The 22440-nt window shown below is 40.0% G+C and overlaps 2 pseudogenes; both read right to left on the bottom strand.

The window, feature by feature from the left end:
• Window positions 1-5463: 5463 nt before the first annotated feature.
• LOC101543204 (putative olfactory receptor 8G2) lies at window positions 5464-21029 on the bottom strand (annotated as a pseudogene).
• Window positions 21030-21287: 258 nt separating this feature from the next.
• On the bottom strand, window positions 21288-22232 carry LOC101542929 (olfactory receptor 150-like; annotated as a pseudogene).
• Window positions 22233-22440: the final 208 nt, after the last annotated feature.

Genomic DNA, 22440 nt, shown 5'->3' with positions numbered 1-22440 from the left:
ATACCTCTCCATTCACAGCAATGGAAAACAAATTGCCAAAAGCTTCCTTTTCAGCAGCTCTGACTTTAGGGGGGAGACTCTCCAAACTATAATAGTGAGTTTTGTTGAAATATTGAATGCAATCAAAGTGAAAGTAAAGTGAAACTTATCAGTTACACAATCAGGGGGGGCTAGTGGTGGTGGGGGGCTAGGGGTGTGGGGGTGCTAGGGGTGTGGGGGGACGGGGTGGAGCAATACTGTGATTCTTGGTGGTGGAATATGTGCACTGGTGAAGGGATGGGTGTTCGAGCATTGTATAAATGAGACTTAAACCTGAAAACTTTGTAACTTTCCACATGGTGACTCAATAAATTTTTTTTTAAAAATAAATAAAATAAAATAAAAAGTTCATGGCTTTCTTATATACAAATAATGAAAGAGAAGAAAGAGACATTAAAAAAATAATCCAGTTCACAATAGTACCTCAGAAAATCAAGTACCTTGGAATCAGCTTAACGAAAGAGGTGAAGGACCAATAGAAGGAAAATTACGAAACACTGCTTCAAGGCATAAAATAGGACACTAGGAAATGGAGACACATCCCCTGCTCATGGATAGGGAGAATTAACATTATCAAAATGGCAATACTGCCCAAAGCACTACACAAATTTAATGCGGTCCCTATCAGGATACCCATGACATTTTTCAAAGAAATAGACAAGGCACTCCTGAAATTAATAAGGAACAATAAACCCCCAAGAATAGCTAAAGCAATCCTTGGAAAAAAGAAGATGGGTGGCGTCACATTCCCCAACTTCTAACTCTACTACAAAGCCTTAGTAACTAAAACAACATGGTATTGGCATTAAAAACAGACGTGTAGACCAATGGAACAGGGTTGAATATCCTGTCATAGACCCCAAAATATATGGCCACTTTATCTTTCACAAAGGAGCAAGAAATGCAAAGTGGAACAAGGAAAACCTCTTCAAGCAGTGGTGTTTGGAAAACTGGATAGCTACTGAAAAAACATGAACTGTGACCTGTGTCTAATATCAGGCACAAAAGTCAGATCAAAGTGGATTAAAGACCTCAATATCAGACATATAAGGTACATAGAAGAAAATATAGGCAGAACTCTCCATGACATTGAACCTAAAAGCAACTTTAAGGACGAAACAGCACGGACCATGCAAGTGGAAGGAAACATAAACAAATGGGACTACATCAAACTAGGAAGCTTCTGTACCTCAACAGAAACAGTGACCAAAATACAGAAAGAGTCCAAATAATGGAAAGAATATTTACCCAATACTCATCTGATAAGGGATAAGGGATTAATATTAATGTACAAGACATTAGTAGAATTGTTTAAGAAAAAAAGCTCCAACCCTTCAAAAAATGGGGACAAGAAATGAACAGAAATTTCCTCAAAAAAGAAATACAAATGGCCAAAAGGTACATGAAAAAATGCTCCACATCGCTAGTCATCAGGGAGATGCAAATCAAAACCACAATGAGATATGTCACACCACAGAGACTGGCATACATGCAAAGAACAAAAGGAACCGTGCTGGTGTGGATGTTGGACAAAAGTGACACTCTTTCATCTTTTTTTTTTTTTGCTTTTTGGGTCACACCCAGCGATGCACAGGGGTTACTCCTAGCTCTGAACTCTGGAATCACCCCTGGCGGTGCTCAGGGGACCATATGGGATGCTGGGAATCGAACCCGGATCGCCCGCGTGCAAGGCAAATGCCCTACCAGCTGTGCTATTGTTCCAGCCCCAAGGCATGCTCTTTCACTGTTGGTGGGAATGTTGACTGGTCCAGTCTTTCTGGAAAACAATATGGACAGTCCTTCAAAAACTAGAAATTGAGCTTCCATATGACCCCACAATACCAATTCAGGGAATATATCCTGAGGATTCAAAAAGCACAGTAGAAGTGACATCTGTACCTAAATATTCATTGCAGCACTGTTAACAACAGCCAAAATATGGAGACAACCTGAGTGTCCTGAAACAGATGACTGGTTAAAGAAACTTCGGTACATTGTCACAATGGAAAATGCAGCTGTTAGGAGTGATTAAGTCATGAAATTTGCTTATAAATAGATAGACATGGGAAGCATCATGCTAAGTGAAATGAGCCAGAAATAGAGGGACAAACATAGAAGGACTGCACTCATTTGTGGAGTATAGAATAACATCACATGAGCTGACACTGATGGACAGTAGATACAAGGGCCAGGAAGACGGCTTCATGAGCGGAGGGGAGAAGGCAGATGGAATAGAGAAGGGATCACTAAGAAAATGATGGCTGGAGGAACCAGTTGGGATGGGAAGTGCATGCCAAAGGAGATAATGGAACAAATGTGATGACCTCTCAGTGTCTGTGCTGCAAGCCATAATGCCTAAAAGTGGAGAGAGAGTATGGGGAATATTGTCAGTCATGGAGACAGAGGGAGGGTGAAAAAGGGGAGTTATACCCAGAATATCAGCGGTGGGGAATGTGGACAGGTGGAAGGATGGGTGTTTGATCATTGTGAGATTGTATCCCAAACATGACAGTTTGTTACTATCTCACGGGTGATTTAGTAAAATTTAAAAATTAAATTAAATTAAATTTAAAAAAGATAATGAAAGTAGTCACACCTATGGAAATAAATGTATACTGTGTGCCAATAAAGCTTTATATATAAAATCCGGTGGTCAAAGGAAGCTCTATGTATGAAGCATGCATATTGTGTGTATTTTATGTGTGCACTTTTATTCAGCCTGATAGATAATGATGGTAACTGGTCACAATTCTAAATTATAAATATGAGATGGCACCATCATCCTACACTATCCTGATTTTTAATATTAACATACAGAATTCTCACACCATCACATACTTACTCTAAATATGTGGAAAATCTGGCTTAGAGAGTATGTAAGTAAGTTTCTAGTAAGTGGCAGAAAATGTTTGAATTCAGGTTTTCCTACCTTCATAATAGAGTATAATGTGATAGTGATGATTTGATTGAATATTATTTACAAGAGACGGCTAGCTAAAGCTGTAAATGTGTTTATTTATTGTTTTGAGGTTTTATTTTCTGGAATTTTGGTCCACACCAAATGGCGCTCAAGGTCTCTTCCTTGCCCTGTGCTCAGGAATCTCTCCTGGCAGTACTCAGAGGATCATATCCAGTGCCAGGGGTTTGAACCGCAGTCACTGTGATGCAGACTAGTGCTTCAATTCTTGTGCTATCTCTTCAGCTTGTCCTCACTTTAAAAAAATGTAAAGATTTTATGACCACAGAGCACAGTTGTATGCTTGTTTGGCTCACAATGACCTGGGTTCAATTTCTGCTACCCCATATAATCCTGAATCCTGTCAGGAGAGATCCTTGCACCCAAGCCTGGAGGAAGCCCTGAGTGTTGCGGTGTGCTTCAAAAAGAATCTTTTAAATACATAGCAAATTTGAGGATGAAATACAGGCAGGGAGGAAAGCTGGAGCCCATCCCCTCCGAGGGGCCCAGGGGAAGACAGCCAGGCGTGCGGGCAAGAGACTCTCTTTAGTTACATTTGACTCATTGTTATCACAAGTTCATGCTACAGCAGATTTCATTTTCGTGTAAGTTCCATAAATTTTGATCTATATATATTGCTATCTTCACTGTAGTATACAAAATAATTGCACTGTTATGAAAATCCTTTGTGTCCCAGTCAGCTCATCCTATTTTCCCCCTAATTCTTTTTCTGACCCCATTTCCTGAGTTCTTGTTGCTCGATTTCCCTCCTGTGTCTGAAGTTGTGTTTCCTGGAGGTTACATCAGGGCATCACCTTCATATTAGCTGTGATGCTTGCCAACAGGGTCCTTTAGTGGTGGTGCTTGTACACATGCTCCCTGGAGCTTGCACTATTTCGTGGTATTCATGCACATTCTGGTTATAGTGCTTTGGGATTTTTTTTTTATTTTTTGTCGTGCTGGGGATAAAGGATTGGACCTAGGGCCCCAAGTATTCCAGACAAGCCTTGTACTGCTGAATCACATCCTTGACCAACCCCTTATCTCACAAAGTCATTCTGATCATCACTGAGATTTTCACTGTCTCCATATCTTTACTATTACAATGCCATGCACTGGGAGCCATGTCAGATAGCCTTCTCAGGTGGACGTCTTTCACTTAATCTTTAAAATGTCTTAATATCCTTCATGTGGATATCCACAGGGCAGAGCCTTGTAAGCCCCCCGTGGCATATTCGATATGCCAAATTCGGACAACGATGGGTCTCATTCCCCTTACCTTGAAAGAGCCTCCTATGTGGCCCAGCTGTGAAGAATGAGTAAAGAGAGGCTGCTAAAATCTCAGGGCTTGGACTAATGGAGACGTTACTTGTGCCTGCACGAGCAAATTGGTGATCAATGGGATGACTATGATACAGTGATACTAAATAATTATATTTGCTATATTATAAATTTAATATTTCAAAATTTATTCTGTCATTCATTCAATCACCATGGTATATGTAAATTTAAAATATAAACTTAATGCATACGTACAAGTTTCTAGCACATGGTGGTATATATTTTACAAAGCACTCTCTGATTCCATATGTTTTATAAAACATTTATAAATGTTTTATATGTCTCATCTCATCCCATATGTTTTATAAAACATTTATCTCATTTTATACATGCAGTAACTTCACCCAAAAATATTTCTTCAAAATAAAGATGTAATTATACAACAACACCAACCATAAGACTTTGAAAACTCCCAAGTTATGAACTTCTCTTGTGCATATTTAGCTCTTACTTAATATTATTGATTTTGTGGTTTTAAGTTGGTAATTTCTGCATTCTTGATGACACAAATAGATAAAAACTGATTTTTAAAATGTTTATTAGAGAAAGCATTTCTTACAATAATTGTTTTTAATTGCACATCCATTCTGCTGCTTGATAACTTATCAGAAAACACGGTTATAATAAATTAATTAGTTAATGTTTGCCCCTTCATTAAATATTTTAATTGTAATGGTTGCAAAAAATTTAGTATAGTAATGAACATTTTAAATTTCCTCCTGTAAATCACAACATGTAACTATTAATGTAGAGATTTTCACCTTTCAAATGACCAGGTTACTTGAACAAAAGTTTTCTACTCTTTTTGCATCCATCCAAATGCTAAATCCCAATTTCTCTAAAGTCGGGGAACTTTTGGAATTCTGTGCTAACATTGACAATGTCCAACATCCACCAGAAGGCAAAAAAAAAAACAGTTTGCAAAATTCAGGTGTTTAGGCCTGGTAATAATTTATTGGGTGGAGCTATTGGCTTCTAAGACTATCACGGATGCAAGCTGTAGCCAGAATTTTTCTATTAGCTAGAAAGAGAATCTCTACTAAAAAGAAGCTAACCATTGCTGCCACATTCTTGCAGGGAGAAGACACTGATAACACAGAAGATTGAGGTTTGACTTAGACAGGAAATCAGAGAGCAGGTAAGACTCTTTCTCTGGATCTCCAAAAGACAGAGGACACTTTGCGGTGGAACATGGAGCTCACAGATGACGGCTGCAGATACGTGAAGGCGGCAGAGCCATAGGAGATCATGACCGCCATCATGTGGAAGCTGCATACGATGAAGGCTTTGGAGTAAATGCGGAGAACGATGAAGACATAGGAAGCAAGGATTGTCATTGCAGGTGTCAGGGTGTTAAGTGCACTCAGTAAGAGAACAAATAATTGTGAGTAAAAGAACCAATAATTGATTGATATGGATGCTGGAGCAGGATAGCTCTAAGAGTGGGAAGAGATCGCAGAAATAATCGTTGACCACATCGGTTTTACAGAAAGACAGGCTTAACATAAAGATTGTATGGACTGAAGAGCCAAAAATGCTCAAAATATAAACTGTCATGGTGAGCAGGAAGCAGATGTGAGGGGACATGATGACATTATAGAGCAGGGGGCTACAGATGGTGACCTAGTGATCATATGCCATGACAGTTAACATGTGGCACTCTGCAATACCAAAACAAGGAAACAGCAGTAGACATGAGTAAAAATGAAATTGAGCTTCTGGTCATGAATGGGGGTTGAGATTGTGTATTTACCAGTGTCATTTGGCTCTTGTTTCATAATCTCTACTGTGAATAGCTGGTGTTAGAGAACACATCCTAACAAATTGTCTTATTTTTAGTAGGGATAGAATTGTTCACATTTTAAACTTTGACATCATGTAGTCCACTCATTTTTTATTATAAGTAGATAATATTTAGAAACAAGTAGGTAATTATCAGTTGAGAATTTATATCTGTATTTAATTGGGTGTTATGGTTCTGGGGTAATAATTCAGAACAAGCACCCTACCCATAATACTATTTCTCAGCCCTCAAAGCCATTTTTAATAATAATGTGGTAATTTAGATAAATTAGCAGAGTAGGAGACTAACACCCCAAAATAGTAGAAATAAGTACCAGACATTTGACTCCATGTCTTGGAAGCTGGCTTCACATTCTGGGGAAAAGGCAGCTCAGATAGAGAAGGGAACACCAAGTAAAATGTGGTTGGAGGCCACATGGGGGAAGTGTGATGCGTGCTGAATACAGACTAGAGACTTAACAAGATGGCCTCTTAACACCCCTATTGCAAACCACAACACCCAATTGGAGAGAGAGAACAAAAGGGAATATCCTGCCACAGAGGCAGGGTGGGGTGGGGAGACATGGGATTGGGGGGTGGGAAGGATGCTGGGTTTATTGTTGGTGGAGAATGGGCACTGGTGAAGGGATGGATTCTAGAACATTGTATGAGGGAAACACGAGCACGAAAATGTATAAATCTGTAACTGTACTCTCACGGTGATTTACTAATTAAAAAATAAATAAATTTTAAAAATATAATAAAATTAAAGAATAAAAATTTAAAAATTGAAATAATGGTGATGGAAAGGTGTAATGATGGTGGGATTGATGTTGAAATATTGAATGTAATCAATGTGAACAACCTTATGAAAATAAAATTTTAAAATTAAAAAAAGAATGTGGTAATTTTTCACACTTGTATCACTTGTGATCCAATTTATCTTCGATTTGCTCGAGCAGGCGCCAGTAACATCTCCATTTATGCCTGTCTCATGCTAGTGTAGCCAATGGTAAATGCTTGCTCCAGGAACAGGAAGAGCCTCAGAACATTCATTCAGGGTTTTGATGAAGAAGTCTGACCATCTCGTTGGTGGGCGGCCACGTGGTCTTTTGACGTGCCTTGGAATCCAGTCAGTAGCAGCTCTAGTCCAGTGGTCATCTGTGAATTGCATTATATGTTTGCCCATCTGATTTTTGATGCCTTGGCAAATGAGACAGTGTTCTTGATTCTTGACCTTCGACAGAGGTCAGAACTCCGGATTCCTTCTCTCACTTGAGTGAGACATGATACTCTTAGCATAGCTCTTTTGAGTCCTCTTTTGGATACACAAATAGCGTTTTATCCTGTTTGTTTAGGACCCAGGTTTCAGAGGCGTATGTTAGTACAAGAAGAACGATGCAATCGAAAAGATGTGCCCAGATCAGATGTTCTTCATCTTCTTAGCCACTTCTTCAATGCTCTTGAAGGCATTCCACGCTGCTCTCTTCCTCATGCACAATATTGCCACCAAGACCTTCCAAATGTTGAGTTCTCGACCCAGGAACACATAACTGCTGCATTTGGAGATGTTTGGTCCACAGAGAGCAAATGTAGTGTCAGGGACCAGTTCATTTTTCATGAGCATTGTCTTGTTGAGATTCAGCTGTAGTCAGACCTTTCCACACTTGCGCTGCAGTGATTTTTAATACAGATAATTTCCACAACATGCATTAATAGTAAATGATGCCAGAAGAGACTTCATTGCTATAGAATGAATTAGAATTAATCAAAAATGGGGCTAAGAGTTGCATGATGTAGAATGATCCCTCGTATGTGAAACTTAAAGATAAAAAGCAAAGGTATCAACAGAGGGCCAGGGAAATTGATTGACACAGTGGAGTTGGGGGGTAGCAGGGGTGGGGGCAGAAGGGAAAGAGAAATGATGGGCATTGGGATCTTTGGGGGCAAGAGGTGGGCACGCTGCTGATGGATATGGTGTTGGAGTAAAATGCATGAGAAACCATCAGAAGAGCATTGTAAGTCACAGAATCTCAATTAATTTTTTTAAATCATAAAATGGACTATAAGAAAAAAACACTTAATGTAGGATATACAAGGCACTGGTTGAACTCTACAAGAATAAAACTGTTGACCCGATCAAAAACTGGGGTGATGAAATGAACAGAAACTTTCCAAAAGAAGAAAACCAAATGGCTGAGAGGCACATGAGAAAATGATCTATATCACTAATCATCAGGGAGATGCAGATCAAAACAACAATGAGATATTACGCAACCACAGAGACAGGCCCACATCCAAAAAAACAATAGCAACCTGTTGGCGCAGATATGGGGAGAAAGGGACTCTCCTTCACTGCTGGTGAGAACGCCGACTTGTTCAGCCCTTTTGGAAAACAATATGGACAATTCTCAAAAAATTGGAAATTGAGCTTCCATTTGACCCAGCAATACCACTCCTGGGAATATATCCCAGAGAGGCAAAAAGGTATAGTAGAAATGACATCTGCATTTCTATGTTCATTGCAGCACTAATTACAATAACCAAATCTGGAAAAAACCGTAGTGCCCAAAAGCAGAATACTGTTTAAAGAGACTTTGGTACTTCTACACAATGGAATACTATGCAGCTGTTAGAAAAGATAAAGTCATGACATTTGCATAAAAGTGGATCAACATGGAAAGTATCATGTTGAGTGAAATGAGTCAGAAAGAAAGAGACAGACATAGAAAGATTGCACCCATATGTGGAATATAAAGTAGCAGAATGGGATACTAACACCCAAGTTTAGTAGAGATAAGAACCAGGAGGTCTACCCCACAGCTTGTAAATTGGCCTCACTTGCTGGGGGAAAAGGCAGCTGAGATAGAGAAGGGAACACCTAGTAGAGAATGTTGGGAGGACCCACTCCGGTTGAAAACTGCATACCAAAAGTAGACTATAAATCAAGCATGATGGCCACTCAATATCTATTGCAAACTACAGCACCCAACAGGAGAGAGAACAAAAGGGAATGCCCTGCCGAAGAGGCAGGGTGGGGTGGTGGGTGTTGGGGTGAGGGTGGTGGGACGGATACTTGGAACATTGGTGGGGGAGAATTGGCACCGGTGGAGGGATGTAAACCAAATGCAAACATGAAAGTTCATAGTTTGTAACTGTACCTCACAGTGATTCCCTATTAAAAATTTAATTGATAAATTAATAAAAGTTAAAACCTCTTGCTGCATTAAAAATATCTTTCTTACTTCATTTGTAACTTTCTACTCTGAAACTCAGATTGTACCTTGAATCCCTTTATTCCTTTCTATTTGCCCTTTTGAAAAAAGTAATTTTCTTGATGCAAAGTCATTTCTGGATTTCTTTTATTCTGTAGGTAGCGTAGCAAGTGTATTTGTTTCATAGCCTAATATTTCCCTAAAGGCAGTGTGATAAGTTTATTAAAGGTAGCCGCCCAACTTCAAATGTACTTAAAAGAATAATTACTAGGTCCATCTGCCTTCACCTAACATAAGTAGAAGCTAAAAAAAAAAAAAAAAGAAAAAGAAACACAATTGATGTGACTAGAAATGCCTAGGTAATATGGAGTTGTGTTTGCCATTTTAATTTCCCTATTTGCGAAACTGTGACATTTGGAAAAACCCAAATTTTCATCAAGTAAACGTTCCAAGTGAGGAATGGGCACGAATGAAGTCAAAACCAAGAAATGCACCCAGTGTTATTGGCATATAGAAAGCATTCCACCCAGCATGGCTATAGCATTTTTGCAGATCTTAACAGTTATTACATCATTAATGTATTTTTTATTTGTGTATCAGACTGTTTTAGATAAACTTTCACATTGCTATTTAGATACAAGTCTAAATTCAAATGCTTAATTCTTGAGAAATAAATATAATTGAAGATACTTGCACATATTTCAGAGGGAAAGCTACTGTGAGTTATTCCTCACCACCAGTCTCCATTTCTTTCCTGAATGATTAAAGGCCAATGTCTCACTTGGATGCATGTCCAGAGAATCAGTTTATTGCACAGCCCCCATCACGCAAATATTACCCTGTCACTAAATCCTTGTGAAAGGGACTTACGGGTAGACAAGATCTGTAGTTTTCAGGTGCTTCCTTCCAGTGAGGGAACACTACTTTTTTTTGTATGCAGCCGACCTGGGTTCAGTTCCTCCACCCCTCTCAGAGAGCTGGGCAAGCTACCCAGAGTATCTTCCTCACATGGCAGAGCCTGGCTCAGCTCAGGGGATTGTATTTAGTGCTGAAGATTGAACCTGGCTTGACTACATGCAAAGCCAGAACCCTACCCATGGTATTATCTCTTGGCCCTCAAAGCCATTTTTATTAAGAATGTGGTAATCTTTAATACAGATAATTTCCACAACATGCATTAATAGTAAAGAATTCCAGAAGAGGGAAGAGACTTCATTGCTATAGAATAAATCCAAAATAGGCCTGAGAATTGCCTGATGTGGAATAATCTCTCTTGTGAAATAAAGAGAGATGAATGAGGCTTAAAGATAAACAGCAGGGGCTAGAGTGATAACACAGCGGGTAGAGCGTTTGCCTTGTATGCCTGCGACCCGGGTTCGATTTCCAGCATCCCATATGGTCCATAAAGCAAAAAAAAAAAAAAAAACAAAAGATAAAAAGCAAAGGTAGCAACAGAGGGCCAGAGGCCACACACCAGGATAACTGATTCACACAATGGAGTTGGGAGATGGCAGGGGTGGAGGCAGAAGGGGAAGAGAAAGGATGACCATTAGGATCTTTCGGGGCAGGAGGTGCGCACACTGCTAATAATGGGTATGGTGTTGGAATTAAATGAATGAAAAACCATCATAACAGCACCATAACTTACTTGGTCTTAGCCAAAAGGCTGAGAAGCAACAGCATTGTAAGTCAGAGAATCTCAATTATTTTTTTTTAATCATAAAATGGACTACAAGAGATTCAGCTGCCCACTCCCCTCACTGAGCTTCCCAGCTCTCGGTTCCTGCATGCTCTGCCCATGGACCCAGGACCTTGTCTCAACCACTGACCAGTGGGCAAAGGGGCGTGGCCTCTGTGGTAATGGGCGTGGCCTCCGCTGGGGGGGGGCAGAGGGAGAGGGGGGCATGGTCTCCGGGGGAGGCTTCAGTTATTTTCCGGTTTTAGTATACTTGACAGACTTCTCAATCCACATTACCTAACTTTATGGAGCTCTCCCCAGCTACCTCAAACACAAAAGACAAATAAGCCACTAGCCTACTTCAATTGCACCAGAATATCGAAACCTCACAAACAGAGAGATTAGCTCTGGTGAACTGGAAGGTCCCACCTCCATACAACTGTGACAGTATGAAGAAACAGCACAAATCGCCACAGCAAGGAGAGGACAAAGAAAAGAGTCCAGAAGCATCAGCAGGGGTTTCCCAAAAATATGAACTCTCCAATAAAGAATTAAGAGAAGAAATTCTGAGAATGTTCATTGAACGTAAAAAAACGGTGGAACAGTCAACGAAGAAATTTTGGGAAGAAATGAGAGCAGAAATAGGAAAGCTGCATTCAGAAATGTCACAAATAAAAGACACTGTAGACAAAACAAAAAACACAGTGGGAGCCCTCAATAGTAGAATGGCTACAGCTGAAGATAGAATTAGTGAGCTTGAAGATGAGCAGAAGAAAGCCCACAGCCTACAAAAAAACAATTGGAAAAGACCTCAAAATAGCTCTAGGGCGAATCAGAGTCCTAGGGAATGATGCCAAGAGAAATAACATAAGAATGATTGGAGTTCCAGAAGGACAGGGAGGCAACCCTAATGAGAAAGCCACAGTTAAAGAAATTATTGCTGAAAAGTTCCCAGAGCTATAATGCAGATGTTCATATGTTAGGAGCCTGAAGGGTGCCAGCTAGAAGAGACCCTAATAAAAAGACTCCAAGACATATCATAGTCAGAATGATAGATGCCATGGATAGGGACACAATAATGCAAGCAGCAAAGTAAAAAAACGAAATCACATACAAAGGAGCACCCCTTAGATTCACAGCAGACTTATCAGAGGAAACCGGTTAAGCCAGAAGACAATGGTGGGATATAGTGAAAAAACTCAATGAAATGAATGCCTCACCATGAATACTTTATCTGGCTAAGGTCTCACTCAAACTCGAAGGAACCATATACAATTTCATGGAAAAACAACAGCTCAGGAACTTCATAGACTCAAAACAAAACTTCAAAGAAGGACTAAAGGGGCTTCTGTAAGAAATGAAAAACCCCTACAAGCACAACAAACTCCTACAGAAAGATGGCACAAAACTCGAGGACAATAATCTCTCTCAACCTCTATGGTCTAAACACACGGATCAAGAAACACAAAGTGGCAAATTGGATCCGGAAATTAAACCCAACATTCTGCTGTCTGCAAGAAACACAACTGAACAAACAGAGTAAACACAGACTCAAAGTCAAAGGATGGAAAACAATCCTGCAAGCAAACAACTCCCTCAAAAAAGCCGGGGTGTCATACTAGTATCAGACAATGTACATTTCAGGTTGAAAAGATTAGAAGGGACATCAAAGGTCATTTATTATTTATCAACGGATGTGTACAGCAGGAAGAACTCACACTCCTAAACATATATGCACCTAATGAGGGACCACCCAAATACATAAAACAACTGCTAACAGATTTTAGAGAGGACATTCCTAGCAACACAATAGTAGTTGGAGACTTTAACACCACCTTATCACCTCTGGATAGATCAACAAGATCAAAACTCAGCAAGGAAACACTGGCCTTGAAGGAAGAAATAGAAGAGAGAGAGCTAATAGATCTATACAGGGCTTTGCATCCCCATAAAAAAGAATACACATTCTTTTCCAGTGCACACGGAACATTCTCCAAAAGAGATCATGTGCCGGGCCATAAAGCATACCTGCATAGAATCAGGAAGCTAGAAGTTGTATATCTATCTTCTCAGACCATGATGCACTGAAGATAGAAGTTAATCATGCACAGACTCAGAGGACCAAACCATACACCTGGAAATTAAACAACTCAATGTTGAACAAAGGTCAAGGAGAAAATCAGAAAGAAATCAAAGGGTACCCGGAAACAAATGAGAATGAAGACACGAGCTACCAGAACCTATGGGACAAGCTAAAGCTGTGTTAAGGGGAAAATTTATAGATCTGCAAGCATATCTCAGGAAGGAAGAAAGGGCCCACATAAATAACCTGACCTCACAGCTCTAGACCTTAGAAAAGGACCAACGAAAGGAGTCTAAACCAGGCACAAGGAAAGAAATAATAAAACTTAGAGCAGAAATCAATATATGGAAACCAAAAAAAAAATTCGAATGATTAATGAATCTGAGAGCTGGGGAAAATGAATAGGTTTGAAAAACCACTAACTACCAAGACTCACAAAGAAAGAGAGAGAGAACTCTAATAACCAAATCAGAAATGAAAGGGGGATATCACAACAGAAACCAAAGAAATTCTAAAGAACATCAGAGACTGCTTTGAAAGTCTATAAACCATGAAATAAGAGAATATAGAACAATGGATAAATTCCTGGATTCTTATAGCTTCCCAAGTCTGAACCAGGATGTTTTGGAATACCTAAATAAACTTATTACTATCAAGGAAATTGAAACTGTAATCAAAAGTCTCCCCAGAAACAAAAGTCCAGGTCCAGTGGATTCACTAGTGAATTCTTTCAATCATTTAAAGAGGACACATTGCCAGTTCTTTTTAAGCTTTTCCAGGAAATCTAGGAAACAGAAAGACTCCTAGCTTCTATGAGGCACATATCACCCTAATACCAAAAGCAAACAGAGACACCACAAAACAAGAAAACTATAGGCCAATATCTCTGATGAACATGAATGCGAAGATTCTCAACAAAATATTAGCGAACAGAATCCAGCAACTCACCCAAAAGATCATACACCAATGACCAAGTGGGATTCATCCTGGGGATGCAAGGATTGTTCAACATTTGAAAGTCAATCAACATAATGCACCATATCAACAAAAGAAAAGATTAAAACCATATGATCATATCAATAGATGCAGAGAAAGCATTTGACAAGATCCAACACCCGTTCATGATGAAAACACTCACCAAAATGGGCATAGAAAGGAACTTCCTCAATATAGTCAAAGTCATCTACTGCAAGCCTATAGCAAGCATTATCCTCAATGGGGAAAAACTAAGGGCCTTCCCTCTAAGAAAAGGGACAAGGCAAGGATGCTCACTCTCACCACTTCTGTTCAATATAGTACTGGAAGTACTTGCAATAGAGATTAGGCAAGAAAAAGACATTAAGAGCATCCAGATAAGAAAGGAAGAAATCAAGCTCTCACTCTTCGCAGATGATATAATATTATATTTAGAGAACCCCAAAGCCTCTACCAAGAAACTCCTCGAAACAATACACTTTTATAGTAAAGTTGCAGACTATAAAATCTATACCTAAAAGTCCATGGCTTTACTATATGCAAATAATGAGATAGAAGAAAGTGATATAAAAAAAGCAATCCTGTTCACAATCATGACTCAGAAAATCAAGTACCATGGAAACAACTTAACTAAGGAGGTGAAGGACCTGTACAGAGAAAATTACCAAACGGTACTTCACGAAATAAAAGAGGACACGAGGAAGCACATCCCCTGTTCATGGATTGGGAGAATTAACATTGTCAAAATGGCAATACTTCTCAAAGCATTATACAGATTCAATGCGATCCCTATAAGGATACCCATGACATTCTTCAAGGAAGTGGACCAAATACTCCTAAAATTCATAGGGAACAACAAAGGCCCATGAATGGCTAAAGCAATTTTGGGGAAAAAGTAGATGAGAGGCATCACCTTCCCCAACCTCAAGCTCTACTACAAAGTGGCAATAATTAAAACTGCATGGTACTGGAACAAAGCAGAGCAGTAGACCAAAGGAACAGGGTAGAATATCCTTACACACAACCTCAAATATAGAATCATCTAATCTTTGATAAGGAAGCGAGAAATGTAAAGTGGAGCAAGGAAATCCTCTTTAACAAATGGTGTTGGCAACACTGGACAGCTACATGCAAAAAAGTGGCTAAGACTTATACCTAACACCATGCACAAAAGTCAGATCAAAATGGATTAAAGCCCTCAACATTAGACCAGAATCCATAGGGTACATTGAAGACAAGGTCGGCAAAACCCTCCATGACATTAAAGCTAACGGTTTCTTCAAAGAGGACTCACCACTGACCAGGCAAGTGGAAATAGAGATAAAAAATGGGACTATCTTAAACTGAGAAGCTTCTTTACCTCAAAAGATACAGCGACCAGAATACAAAGACAGTCTACAGAATAGGAAAGGATATTCACCCAATACCCATCGGATAAGGGGTGGGTATCATGATTACAAGACACTGGTTGAACTCTACAAGAAGAAAACATCCAACCCCATCAGAAAATGGGGCAATGAAATAAACAGAAATTTTCTAAAGGAAGAAATCCGAATGGCGAAAAGACACATGAAAAAATGCTCCTCATAACTAATCATTAGGGAGATACAGATAAAACAACAATGAGATACCATCTTACACCACAGAGTCTGGCCCGCATCCAAAAGAACAAAAGCGACTGGTGTTGGTTGGCGTGGATGTGGGGAGAAAGGGACTCTCTTTCACTGCTGGTGGGAATGCAGACTGGTTCAGCCCTTTTGGAAAACAGTATGAACGCTTCTCAAAAAATTAGAAATTGAGCTCCCATTTGACCCAGCAATACCACTTCTGGGAACATATCCCAGAGATGCCAAAAAGTATTGTAAAAGTGACATCTGCACCAATATGTTCATTGCAACACTGTTCACAATAGCCAGAATCTGGAAAAATTCAGGTGCCCAAGAACATGTGACTGGTTAAAGAAACTTTGGTACATCTACACAATGGAATACTATGCAGCTGTTATAAAAGATGAAGTCATGAACTTTGCAAATAGGTGGATCAACATGGAAAGTATCATGTTAAGTGACATGAGTCAGAAAGAGAGGGACAGACATAGAAAGATTGCATTTATCTGTGGAATATAAAATAACAGAATGGGAGACTAACACCCAAGAATATTAGAGATAAGTACCAAGAGGAGTATTTCACATCTTGCAAGCTGACCTCACATTCTATTTGAAGAAGCAGCTCGGATAGAGAAAGGATCATCAAGCAAAGAGTGCTAGGCTGGCCCACTATGGATGGGAGATGCAGGCTGAAAATAGACTGAACATGATGCCTACTTAACCTATGTAGCAAGCCAAAACAACCAAAAAGAGAGAACAAGCAAATTGGAATGCCCTGCCACAGAGGCAGGGTGGGGTAAAGGAGACAGGGTGAAGGTGGTGGGAGGGATGCTGGGACCATTGGTGATGTAAAATGGGCACTGGTGGAGGGATGGGTTCTCGATTATTGTATGACTGAAACATAAGCATGAAAACCTGTAAGTCTGTAACTTTGTCTCATGGTGATTCACTAAAAAAAAAATAATAAATTTTAAAAATGCACTACAAGAAAAAAATCACTTGTGGCTAGAAATGCCTAGCTAACATAGAGTTGTGTTTGCCATTGGAATTTCAAAATTTTCCAAACTGTGAAATTTGGAAACATCCAAATTTTTATCAAGTGAACAGTTCCAAGTGTGTAAGGGGCATGAATGAAGTCAAAACCGAGAAACACAAATGGGGCTATCTTTTCTCTTTAATTAAATCAGATTGAATCACTGTGAGATAGTTACAAGCTTTCATGTTTGGGTTACAATCTCACAATAATAATACAAAGACAGTCTACAGAATGTGAAAGGATATTCACCCAATATCCATCCAAAAAGGGATTGATATCAATGGTATACAAAGCGCTGCCTGAACTCCATAAGAAAGTAACATCCAAACCCATTAAAAAATGGGGTGATGAAATGAACAGATACTTTCTCAAAGAAGAAATTCAATTGGCTAAAAGGCACATGAGAAATTCTCCTCATCACTAATCATCAGGGAGATGCAAATCAAAACAACAATAAGATATTATCTCACACCACAGAGTCTGGCCCACATCCAAAAAAACAAAAGCAACCAGTGTTGGCACGGATGTGGGGAAACAGGGACTCTCCTTCACTGCTGGTGGGAATGCCGACTGGTTCAGCCCTTTTGAAAAATTATTGTTTATTCTCAAAAATTAGAAATTGAACTCCCATTTTACCCAGCAATACCACTTCTGGGAATATATCCCAGAAGGCAAAAAGTATAGTCAAAATGACATCTGCACCAATATGTTCATTGCAGCACTGTTCACAATAGCCAGAATCTGGAAAAAACACAAGTGCCCAAGAACAGATGACTGGTTAAAGAAACTTTGATACATCTACACTATGGAATACTATGCAGCTGTTAGAAAAGATGAAGTCATGAACTTTGCATATAGGTGGATCAATATGGAAAGCATCATGTTAAGTGAAATGAGTCAGAAAGAGAGGGACAGACATAGAAAGGTTGCACTCATCTGTGGAATATAAAGTAACAGAATGGGAGAATAACACCCAAGAGTAGTAGAGATAAGGACCAGGTGGTCTGTTCCACTGCTTGGAAATCAGCCTCACATTCTGGAGGAAAAAGTAGCTCAGATAGAGAAGGGAACACCAAGTAAAGGATGTTGGGAGGACCCATTCGGGCTGAAAGATGTGTGCCAAAAGTAGATCATAGACTGAACATGATGGCTGCTCAATACCTCTATTGCATAACACAACACCCAAAAGAAGAGAAGGAGCAAAAGGGAGAGGTGGGGAGCGGTGGTGAGGACAGGGTGGAGGTGGTGGGAGGGATGCTGGGACCATTGGTCGTGGAAAATGGGCACTGGTGGAAGAATGGATACTCAATCATTGTATGACTGAAACACAAGCAAGAAAGTTTCTAAGCCTGTAACTGTACCTCACGGTGATTCACTAATAAAAAAAAAATCATCTGGTGACATAGATGACCCTTGGAAATGTTAGTTATTCATAATCTGTTTCATTTTACAATGTATTAGAATGCTTAGATTGACAGAAGAGAGGCAAACTCTGGGAACATTGTCTGAGTTTCTCCTTGTACACAGTGTTAGACTGCTGCTATCACTTTGTGGTGTTCTCTTCGGTGATTCAAATTGCTAGCATTCCTTCTTATAGATGCCAGGACATCCTGTGCATTTCTGATATTTTTTTCATTTGGAGCCTTCAAAGTCCTTTATCTCCATTTGCTCAGTAGAGTTCCAGCTCTGTTTTGGAATATAACTAACACTTATTATAATATTTTAATAACAAGTCTTTTCCAATTCTCAATGATGACAGGCGGTGCAGATGTTTTGTTTTTGCTTTGAATTTGTATGATTTTCGGTCTTTTGGGCACACTGGCAGTGCTCAGGGCTCTCTCCTGGCTCTATGCCAGGGATCACTCCTGGTGGTGCTCAGGGGGCCATAGGGGATGCTGGGGATGAAACCTGAGTCTGCCAGTGCAATGCAAGCACCCTACCCACTGCTCCATCACTCTGACCCCCATAGAGATGGTTATTTTTTATCCTTTTTAATAGTTACTGGAGATAAAGGAGTGCTTTCATTAACCAAACATTCTCAAATACTTATTTTTATCTCTTGGCCATCAATACAGTACAAAATGTAGTAGGTGTTTTTTAAGTGCTGGAAAGAGGAATGAAAGTTACATACAAATCTGGCAAAACACTAAGATAATAAAGTGGATATTGGTATAAAGGACATGTGCATGTAAGTCACCTGAAAATGTGCATACCCATGAGCACTGGAGACAGATCCATCCACTACAGTAATGTTTCCATGGAAAATTAGACCCAATATTATCTAGAAAGTCAAGAAGGGCATTTGCTCTCACTTTCATGGAAAGAACGGCCTCCTCTCCCTCACCTCAAGTTTTGCTTGGGTGGAGCAAGATGAAGGCTGCCACTGAGGTGTCCTATATTGTGGGTTTTTTTGTTTTTTGACTTTTGGGGGCCAAACTGGCAGTGAACAGGGTGTACTCCTGACTCTGTGCTCAGGAGTCGCTCCTGGCAGGGCTCAGATAACCATATGCCTGGATATGATCCAGATAACCATACCTGGATCAAATCATGGTTGACAGTATGTAAGGCAAGTGCCTTAACCCTTGTACTGTCTCCCTTGTCCTTGAGGTGTCACGTGTGAGAACATCAGCACCATCAGTTCACTCACACACTGCTAAGGGTAGTACCCACAACAAAAATATATATATTCAGAAGCACATAATGCACCCTATTAGACCAGGCTCTTCCCCACCAGTATAGCTGCTTGTGATATAATAATATAAAATAATTAAACACATTTAAAAAATAAAAAGGGAGGGGGCATATGTCCCTTTAGCCGGAATAACAGCAAAGGGGTTCTTCATCATCACTTGGATTCCTCTGGTACATTAACAATAGGAAAATTACTTGGCAGTATGCAGAGTTTTGTAAGAGCAGGGAGATATCCCTGCAGATGCAGACTTTTAATATAGTTTTGTATATTAAAAGTAGTACAGTAACCATTCAATTTCCACCTTCTCTTTCTGGTTTTGTTGGAGGTGGACATCATTCAGGGCCTGCAACATTTGCACAGCAACTGAATCATCCACAGTGATGTCAAAGGGAATAACATTCTTCTGACAATAGAAGGAGTTAACCTCATTGACTTTGGTAAAGACTGCTTGTCCTTTGTTTTCTTGATGTATGCAGTTTAGCCTAAGGCAACAATCATCACAATCTGAGAACCTGGGGCCTCTGCTGCCAAAGGCTGAGAGACTCTTTCAGTCTAACATGCCAGAGTGCGTGTGTGGGAGGGGGGTTTACCAAATGGATCACCTTAGGAGGTGCTGTTTGTTCATCTATTTTCAATTTTAGAAGCAATTTTATTAAAGATGGAAAATAAGAAAAAATATATAAAATAATAATAATACCCCTGTTCGATTCCTCCACCCCTCTGGGAGAGCCTGGCAAACTACCGAGAGTATTGCGCCCACACGGCAGAGCCTGGCAAGCTACCCATGGCATATTGGATCTGCCAAACACAGTAACAATAAGTCTGAAAATGAGAGATGTTACTAGTGCCTGCTCGAACAAACTGATGAGCAACGGGATGAAAGTGACAGTGATAGTGACCTTATAATTGGAACTGGACCAGTAGCACAGCGGATAGGGCATTTGCCTTGCATGCAGCCGAGCTGGGTTTGATTCCTTAATCCCTCTCAGAGAGCCCGGCAAGCTACCAAGAGTATTCCACCCACACAGCAGAGCCTGGCAAGCTCCCCGCGGCGTATTCGATATGCCAAAACAGTAACAAGAAGTTTCACAATGGAGACATTACTGGTGCCCGACAAGCAAATGGAAGAACAATGGGACTACAGTACTACAGTGCTAAGTGCTACCTTATTATTATTTATATGCTTCTACATTATTTAAATCAATCTGTGCACTTGGTATTAATGATTAATTAAATTGTATAGATTTATAAGGGCTAAAATGATTAATTTTAGAGACTGCTTTTATAAGTATTGTTTTTGCTTGCTATCAGTAAACAAGGTGAGGCATATCAGAATTGGGAATATAAAATATAAAAAGATACTGACCTGGGCTAGAGCAATAGCACCATGAGTAGGGCATTTGCCTTGCACAGAGCTACCTGGATTCATTCGATTCTCAGATCCCATATGGTCCCCCAAGAACTGCCAGGAGTAATTCCTGAGGTAATGAGCAGGAATAACCCCTTTGCAATGCCGGATGTGAACCAAATAGCAAAAAAAAAAAAAAAAAAAAAAAAAAAAAGATACTGACCAGATGGAATTATTTCATGAATCAAGACAACATTTCTTACCTAATAAACGACATGCATACTAGGTATGCTCTGTCTGATGAAGCCTCTGGAGGATTAAAAAAATACTTAGAGAAAATGAATGGGGTGGGGCTGCTAAGGGCAGATGGGCTCTGGTGTCTCAGAACCCGGCTGCTCTCGCTGTGTCTACACTGTGATACTCATCCTGCTTTTGCACTTTTCTTTAAGTATCTGGAAGTAGCAACAATCTCATTCATTGTGACCATTCAGTATCTTTACCAAAACTTCTCAGAAAATTATAAATATATTTATTTTCACTGGGTGCTCCTCTTTTTAAGGATCTTATTCAGGGCAACTTTGACATCTTTATTCCTGACACTGTAGATCAGAGGGTTCAGCATGGGCACAACTGTGGTGTAAAACACAGAGGACACTTTCCCTTGGTCCATGGAGCTCACGGATGACGGCTGTAGGTACATGAAGGCGGCAGAGCCAAAGAAGACAGACACGGCTGAGATGTGGGAGCTGCAGGTGCTGAAGGCTTTGGACCTGCCCTCCGTGGAGCGAATGCGGAGGATGTTGGCAATGATGAAGATGTAGGAGCCAAGAATGGTCAGGGTAGGAGCAAGAATGTTGAAAGCACTGAAGCACAAAACCATCACCTCATTGATATAAGTGCTGGTGCAGGAGAGTTCCAGTAGTGGGAAAAGGTCACAGAAGTAATGGTTGATTCTATCAACTTTGCAAAAGTGTAGCCTTAGCATACAGCCCGTATGAACTGTAGCTCCAATGACACTCATGCTGTACACCCCGAATACCAGACAAGAGCAGACCTGATAGGACATGGTGACATTGTAAATCAAGGGGTTACATATGGCAACATAGCGGTCATATGCCATGGCAGCTAACATGTGACTTTCGGATATGACAAACACAAGGAAGAAGTAGAGCTGAGTCATGCATTCTAGGTAGGAGATCATGTTCTTCTCAGCCACAAAATTCACCAGCATTTTGGGGGTGATGATAGTGGATTGACAGAGGTCAATGAAGGACAAGCTTCAGAAGAAATAGTACATAGGGGTGTGGAGTTGCGAGCTGATACCTATGAGTGTGATCATGCCCAGGTTCCCTACCTCGGCGACCATGTAGATTCCAAGGAAGAGTAGGAAGAGTGGGAGTTGGAGTTCAGGACGTACCCCTAGTCCCTCTAGGATGAACTCAGTCATTGTGGAATAATTTCCTGTTGACATTTTCCTCTGGGAATTGTATGTATGAAGAGAGGAGGAAAACTGGTAAGACAGTGTTAATTGTTTCCATTCTGGACTCAAGTATGTAACAGACCTCAAGTGCTTCCAAGCAAGTCACTCCCAGTGAAGAACCTGAGATCTCAGTAGTACAGGATGTGTAATAAATATCATATGAAACTCTATCCCTTTTAGCTCTTTACTATTGTAATTTAGTATTGCT

Source organism: Sorex araneus, chromosome 3 (genome assembly GCF_027595985.1).
Source record: "Sorex araneus isolate mSorAra2 chromosome 3, mSorAra2.pri, whole genome shotgun sequence".
NCBI lineage: Eukaryota > Metazoa > Chordata > Mammalia > Eulipotyphla > Soricidae > Sorex > Sorex araneus.
Note: the sequence above shows the minus strand (reverse complement) of the source record. Positions and strands in the feature narration are given on the sequence as shown.